Consider the following 8806-nt stretch of genomic DNA (forward strand, 5'->3'; position numbering starts at 1 on the left):
TGTAATATTTCACCTAAATTTATTAATTTAAAAAGATGTGTATAAGAGACAGCCCTGGGACCGCTTTTGCATTACTATATATTATATTATATTTAAAAAGTTTAATAATATTTAATATTTGTTTAAAATGAATATGTAGTCTTAATATCTTATGTAATATATGTGATTTTTTATATTATATTTAGCTTTCTATTCGAATAAACCTAAAGCTGATATTGAATATATAATATACCAAGTACATCATGTAAATATTTATGCATTTACATATGAAGAGCAGAGATATACTTTTTTTGTGTGAAAATCCATAATATACACCAAATGTAAAACCACTTAGATATGTTGTGAGTATTATAAAATAAAGTATTAAATACTTCCAACTACTTAGTTTTCTTTGCCAACAAAATGTGAAACATTGAAAACATATAAGAAACTGTGTTAACAATTTAATGTCGGTTGTAATTCATAAACAGCTTACTTGTGTATACGCTATCTTATCTTAATTCCACATGCGTTATATTCCACACAGAAATTATGTGTTTTTATTGAAATATAAACACCTCCTTACCCTTTATTTTTCTCTCTTATTATAGTGCTTTAATATGTGCAATTATAATCATATATTTTTTTCTTTTCGACGTGTTATTACTAAACCATAAAAAATACTAGTAAGGAAGGGCTAAATACGGGTATAACCGAACATTTTATATTCTTGAAACTGGCAAAGATTAAAGCCGGCTAAATACCTTCAGGTCTTGGCAATATCAAAAAATGTAGCGAATGGGTTCAACATGCGTTATTCGACAAAATCGTGATGAGTATTAACCTAGTTTTAAGGACATAAACGTAGTTTTATTACTATATTTTACTGCTTGCCATTGAATATTATACCAATGACAGCCTAAGATGGGACATTTGTGTCATAAACTCAACTAAAGAGCTTAAGTTTAATAAATTTAGTTGGTGTGAAACACGTCAACCAAACGATCGGAAATCATTATATTAGGGATATGAGGTTTAGACCAGACCATTTTCCTTTGTATTAAGTGTCAAACCATTATCATAGCTTTGTAACTTTTAGGAAAAAGTTTCCACTCAGTTGCATTAAAATATTACATTTTGACCAACCAACTAAATGGTTTGAAGTCAGGCGAAAAGTTGGAAACCATTATATAGGATATATTGGACATTATCATTATATTAGTTATAAGCTAACTATTGACCCAGTTCAATCCGTTTTTATACTTTTGTTCGTTTGTCTTATTAAGATATCAAAGTGTAATTYGGTACAGGGGATCACAGTAACAAAGGGGCATTTGCGGATAAAATTTTGTTTAAAAAGTGGGCGTGGTCCAATTCTTTAATAAGTTTAATGTACAAACATAACTGTTGAAGCTTCATCAATATAATTTTCTCAACGCAAATACTATAAGAACTTCTACGAACTGTGAGAAAATCGACGTCTGATATTAAATGCGAAGCCAGGTCCTTCTCCACCTGGTCTTTCTAACAGAGTAGAGCTCTTCCTCTTCCTCTGCTTCCCCGGCGAGTACTGCGTCGAATACTTTCACAGCTGGAGTGTTCCCGTCCATTCGGATGACATGAACTAGCCAGCGTAGCAGATGTCTTTTAATTCGCTGAACTATGGCAATGTCGTCATATATATCATACAGCTCATCGTTCCATCGAACGCGATATTTGCCGTGGCCAACGTGCAAAGACCATAAATCCTTCGCAGAACTTTTCTCTCCAAAATCGCAACGTCATCAGTTGCTGTAATCGTCCAAGCCTCTCCTCATGGAGTTTGGGTTTGGTTTGTTGAGAGAGGACTTTACTTCTCAATTGCCAACTTAGTCCGAAGCAGCACCTGTTGGCAAGAGATATCTTGGCTACAACAAGATAGTGTTTCGATTCGATGTTAGGACCTCGGAGTGTACGCACTTCCAAAACAGTGGAGACGTATCTAATGTCTATCACAACACGATCGATCTGGTTGATGGCTTTTCGATATTTGCTTGTGCTGGAATGCATTACTACAGATAACTATAGTTTGAGCCCCGGCAAGTCGATCAGCCTCAACGCATTTCGGGAGGTTTTTTCTTGGAGACTGAATCTACCAACCGTTATACCAAGGATATGCTCATTGCTCATCCTGGCGTTAAAGTCGCCAAGCTCGATTTTGATATCGTGGCGGAGGCAGCTGTCATAGGTGTGCTCCAAGCGCTCATAGAATGCATCTCTTCCGTCTAGAAAAACTTCCCTTTGATGCTTATTGTATTTAAACGTTCATCCACCACGGTGAATGACAGTACTCGGCTACGTAATCTCTCTGCCAACACGAACCATACACCTTATTTGCGCTCCCTTATATTGTCACTGTAGTACATGCCACAAGGACCTACTCGCCTTACACGACGGCGGTGATGTCGGCCTTTATTTTCACGAGGACATCAACCAGGTGGGCAGCGGCACCTATCCAATTACGGGACCGGACTTTCCAGGTGCATACCCCCAAATCGTAATCAAATAAAGGATCCCTCATCCGAGTCTGTCAATTAGTTTTCATTGGTGTTGTTTTTTATGTGTCGGTTCCCAAACTCAGCGCACAACCCTGTGGAGGGAATGTTTTGCCTTCTCACTTTAGCTCGCCTTCATGGATGTTCGTTGGCTACCCAAAGGATACTTGGTCCATCTCTCTATATTTTAATAGAAAAAGCCACCTGCTTGAATCGCTCGATAGTGAGATGTTGGACATTCGTCTCACGCGATCAATCCATTGTAGAAGAGTACCGCGACTACTACCTTTGCTGATAGTGCAAATTGGCCTTTCTTCACTTCTATAATTCAGGGGTAGCTTGAATACTGAGTGTGCGGTTCTACCACAACTCAGCAAGATTGTAGCTATTCCGCAGGATCCAATAGCAAGCGCAACTACATTGTTTTTGCACTATTGTCTCAGTACCATTTTCAGCAATAAAGTTTGTCAGGTGGCCTCTGATACGTCCCGGAAAAAAATACCTCTTTGTCTGCTAATCAAGCGGTTTGTTATTAAATTGAGAACTTGTATTTGCAACTACAGTAAAAGGAGGTCTCCTTGGTTGACTTGGATTCCAAAAGTTTCAGCATCATAACCAAGATCTCTGACAGAATACTTCCCACGACAGCCGGCTTTGCGTTAGCGGAATTGAACCGGATTTTATCCAACAAAGGGCTGCTCTTGCAGCGATCTAACCCCGTTAGAATCCGGAATTCACTGGAGCAACTCTTAACTGTAATGGTACCTCACATCCCCTGACTCGTGCTGATATACTGGACCGAGTTGATTCAGAAACATTTCTTTCAACGTTACGATCGACCACAACACTTGCGGGATAGGATAGACACCGAGAGTTGAAGAGGGAAGCGAGACACATTTTCAGACAGAAAAAAAAGAGGCCGAAATGCGTGAGTACGAAGAGCTTAATAAGCTAGCCGAAAGGGGTAATGCTCGCTAATTCAACGAAAAAATGCGGCCTCCTCAATATTGCATGTAAGGTTCTATCGAGCGTATTGTATGAAAGATTAAAGCCCACCGTTAACAGACTGATTGGACCTTATCAGTGTGGCTTCAAACCTGGAAAATCAACAGCCGACCAGATATTCACCATGCGCCAAATCTTGGAAAAGACCCGTGAAAGAGAATCGACACTCACCACCTCATCGTCGATTTCAAAGCTGCTTTTGACAACACGAAAAGGAGCTGCCTTTACGAAGCGATGTCTGAATTTGGCATCCCCGAAAAACTAATACAGCTGTGTAAACTGATGTTGAGCAGCATCAAAAGCTCCATCAGGATCGGAAAGACCTCTCCGAGTCGTTCGATACCAAACAAGGTTTCAGACAAGGCGATTCCCTATCGTGCGATTTAACCTGCTGCTGGAGAAAATAGTTCGACCTGCAGAACTAAATAGAGAAGGTACCATCTTCTATAAGAGTGTACAGCTGCTGGCGTATGACGATGATATTGATATCATTGGCCTCAACACCCGCGTCGTTAGTTCTGCTTTCTCCAGACTGGACAAGGAAACAACACAAATGGGTCTGGCAGTGAACGAGGGCAAGACGAAATATCTCCTGTCATCAAACAAACAGTCGTCGCACTCGCGACTTAGATCTCACGACATTGTTGACAGTCATAACTTTGAAATCGTAGATAATTTCGTCTATTTTGGAACCAGCGTAAAAACCACCAACAATGTCAGCCTGGAAATCCAACGCAGCATAACTCTTGCCAACAGGTGCTACTTCGGACTGAACAAGCAATTGAGAAACAAAGTTCTCTCTCGACGAACAAAAACCAAACTCTATAAATCACTCATAATTCCCGTCCAGCCTGTCCTAAAAAAAGCACTTAGACGTGAGGCACAATTCAACAGTGAAATGTATATAAAAAAGCTGTGTTCAAAATCAAACAAGCAAAATTCCCTTTGAAAAGCCCAAAAGTCCATGAAGATACCAACTGACTCCAACACGCCTATACGAAACTTGTCCAGAAATGTGTGTCCGATAACGGCAAGTTAATGCTGTTAGTTATACCAATACACTGACGCTGTTAGGAATATCAGCACTCACTCGAAAGCCAAAAACAATCCAACAGTTGCTGCTAAACCAGATCGTCCCTCTGTCGCTCTCAATGCTGCTCAATCAGCTGCCGTTGTTGATTCTGTTAATATGAACTCTTCTACTTCAATTACTGCAAATGGAAATTTGAAGGTAAAAGTAAGCACTAGGAACCAAAAATCTCCAGCTGCTTTAACTGTGGTTGGTGTTAATGCCAATTGTGATCTCGATATCGTCATACCTAAGAAAGAACTCAGTCACTGAAGAAGATATTATATCTTTTGTTGTTAAACATGCTAATGTTGGTACAGAGCATATTTTATGTTATAAATTAATTAAGAAAGATACTGATTTTAATAATCTTAAGAGAATAGACTTTAARTTAGGTGTGTCCCCATCTTTTTTAATGCCGTTTTCTCCTCTTCAGTGTGGCCTTCAGGCATTAAGTTGCGTACCTTTAAGTTCTTTCCCAAAGGGAAGGGAAACAGTACTGTAAATTAGATGATGCGCCTGTTAGTGGCGATTTTACTCCTGAGTTTCCTGCACCTTCCTCAACTGGCTCTTGTCTTAAGGTGTACTACCAAAATTTATTTATTTTCTTCACTTTTGACTTTGATATCACCGTTATTGTTGAGATTTGGCTGAATTCTAGTTACTTTGATAGTGAATATTTTGACTCAAATCTCTACTATGACTTCCGTAAGGACAGAGATCATGAAAAAACTGGCTGTATAAGAGGGGGTGGTGTTCTCCTAGCAGTTCATTGGAAATATCGTTATCGTTTAATTATGCCTTATAATGATGATTCTATTCTGGACCAAGTATGTATTTGTATCAATGACGCTCTGTTCATTGCAGTCTCAAACATCCCTCCTCTAGAGCATAGTCCTCTAGAGTTGTATAAATTGCACGCAAATAACATTTCCTCGCTGGTATTAAATAAGGTGAAAGAGAATAATATTTGTGTTCTGGGTGACTTTAGTTTAAGCAATATCGTCTGGTCCGGTTGTTCCTATAGTCCTGCTCTTATTCCCTTCAATTTTTCGTCTTCTCAGGAGTTATTTCTCATCGATAGCTTGCTTAGTTTCAATCTGATTCAAATAGTCTGAATCGATTTCTGGACTAAGTCTATCTCAGTGATAACTTCAAATTTAGGTTTCTAGATGGATTCTCTTCAATTACGCCAGCCACCTTTCATCATTCTCTGCTAACATTTGAGGTGGACACTAATCTTTTTTGTTGTGTAAAACCTATTGATGGGCCTGGTTTAATTTTGCATTTTGTGATTTTGAACGACTCAACAATCTGATCTTTGAGATTAAAAGGGATGATTTACTTTCGAGATTAGATACGCCTAATAGTTGCCCCATTTTTAAGAATTCAGGAATTTTGAAATTATAATATCCTGCTAAAACATATACAACCATATAAGTTGCCCTGGTACACTAAGGACTTCAAGTGTTTAAAAAATCTTAAAAATAAATACTACAGAAAATTATCTTCAACTAAATCTCACGTTTCCTTTGTTCAATACCAGCAGTACACAAAATGAATTGGACAAGTTTTTCTATCAAAGGTTTATTAATAGTACAGAGTCTCCAATCAAGTCGAACCCTAAGTTCTTTTGGAACTTCGTTAAATCTTGAAAAGCGTGTTCGGCCATTCCCTCTGCTTTACGCTGGGGTGATAAATCAGCATGCACTCCTGGCGACATCTCCAACTTGTTTGCTGAATTTTTCAAATCGAATTATGCTCACGATGATCCTAGGGCATGATTCCGATTACTTTGGCGGAGGGGTAAAAAAACCGAATTTCCATATAAATGGGGTATGTCCGGATAGGGGAGCTTCTCCAGAGGAGGAATATCTAAAAATAATATAAAAATTACTTATGATTTTTAAAATTTTCAGGATTAAAAGTTCAAAAATATGCACTAATAATACAAGGTATTTCTCTATCTTCCATTAAATTTATTCACGTTTTTCACTCTGTATATATAAATATACACTCTAAACATTGAAATAAGCTCACATTTCAATTTTATTTTGTAATATTTCACCTAAATTTATTAATTTAAAMATCACTTAGCGAACTCGGCGTTGCAAATGTTAGATTTTTTACAATTATGAGGAAAACGAGTGTTGCCACATCTTAAACACCAAATATGTAGGATTCTTAACGATTTTTCTTTGTTTGTTATTTTGCGTGATCCTTTTTTCTACCTTAATTATAATAAAAAATACTTTCTAATATTTTTTAAGTTATAATTGAGATGTGTAAACTTTTTCCACATATTACACATTTTACATATAGTATGTATATGTATAATATGTGATTTATATTTAATAAACGCATACAGTCATCGACTAATACCCAACGCGTACGGTTGTGCTTAAGGTGATTGCAGTGTTTCGCAGTCTTTTTTTAGTAATTTTCTCTCTTGTATAACAAATTTTCTTCCATTGGTAAGCCACGTGCGCTTCACCTGATTGTGTATATTTCATAAGCAATAATGTCCCTTGAGGGACCCCCTCTTGGGCAAAACAGGTTCGCCGTGTTATCAAGCCCAAAAATATCCCAAATATATCCGAACTAAAAGACGGAAGTTTATTAATTTTTGTTAAAAACAATAATATCGCAAACAAGTTTTATAAAACAACCACTTTACATGGGATATGTAATCTAAAAATTGAGCTGCATAACAACCTGAATTACTCCAAAGGCACAATCTACGCACCATGTCTTAATGATATTTCAGAAAAAGAAATTATTGAAAACTTGAAAGCCCCAGTTTACAAATTGCCAAAATATGTTGATGGCAAACAAGTACCTAGCGGAGTAGTTTTACTCACTCACTCTCCAGAAGTATGCTCTCGCACTTTGTGCGCAAACTGCTCTGGCAGCCACCCCGTTTCCAGTAAATCTCGCCCAAAGTTTGTTCAATTGAAACAAGTAATAAAGATTAAAACAGATAGTAAGTGCTCCATGCGCGAAGTGATCAAAATTCAAAAAATGCAAAAAAAAAATCAAACAATACACAACCAAACCAAAACAATAATGAAACCCAAGCAGAACAAATACGTTCGAGCAACAACATCACCGATATTAATATAACGAATGACGAAGCAAAAGAAAACAACGCAAGTCAAACAAATAATATAAATACCAGTCAAACCACTTTTCCAGTCGATGACTCAACAACAACAGCAACYACCTCAAATTTTATTGCCCAACTTCTGGTCCTCTTCTGATACTCCCGCTTCCATTTTCCCCCCTTATCCTACATCCCTACAGACTTCTAAACACAAATGAAATATGATTAAACTCACTTCTCCACTCATAAAACGTTTACCCATCCCGACATCACCCTTGCCTCCACACCAATTGCACCAAAACTTTCCTCCAATACACTTCTAGACCTCCATAATAGTGACCATTTTCCGATTATAACCTCCATTTCCATCCCTAATTGGTATAAAGTAAGACCCACATCAAAGTTCTTAACGGAGAAGGCAGATTGGGCAAACTTTCATCGTCTTTCTGTTTTATTTTCGGACAACAAACCCCTGGAAAAAAACATAAACGCTGAAGCTGCCGCTATTAAAACAATCATCCGATCAGCAGCACACTACGCGATACCCCAGTCCAGTACCAAGCATTTCCATGCTAAATTGCCATATTGGTCAAATCTACTAACAATTTTAAGGAACAATAAACAAACATTATGGTCCAAATACAAACATTCCAGAACTGACAATAATTTCATAAACTATAAAAAAGCGAACGCGGTGTTTAGAAAAGAATTAAACTCTGCCAAACGAAAAACTTTAGAAACACTCACCGCCAATATCAACCCATTTTCGACCACAAAAAAAATTTGGTCAGACATTAAATTCTTACAGGCTCCTCACAACGATCCAGCATACCATTTATACATTCTGCCCAAGGTACTCTTTATAACTCTCAAGGCATTGCTCAGAAGTTTGCGGACACATGGTCAGATAATTCCAACAGTCATAATTTTCACAATGATTTCAACACCTTACAAAGCCAAGCAATCTCTAAAAACTACAATAACCCATTTCCCTCACCCAGAGCCGTCCAAGCAGRTGCTCCCATCACATTAAGTGAATTCGATGTAACAATTGCATCGATGACTGGTAAAACTCCAGGATTGGACAAAATCTCCCATCCCATCCTTAAAAATCTC

General features: G+C 37.7%; 1 protein-coding gene across 1 annotated transcript in view; it reads left to right on the forward strand.

The window, feature by feature from the left end:
* Window positions 1-8806, forward strand: part of LOC108975198 (probable nuclear hormone receptor HR38) — an 83176-nt gene that overhangs the window by 1118 nt on the left and 73252 nt on the right. The window lies entirely within an intron of this gene.

Source organism: Bactrocera latifrons, unplaced genomic scaffold, assembly GCF_001853355.1.
Source record: "Bactrocera latifrons isolate USDA-ARS-PBARC rearing strain unplaced genomic scaffold, ASM185335v1 scaffold_626, whole genome shotgun sequence".
NCBI lineage: Eukaryota > Metazoa > Arthropoda > Insecta > Diptera > Tephritidae > Bactrocera > Bactrocera latifrons.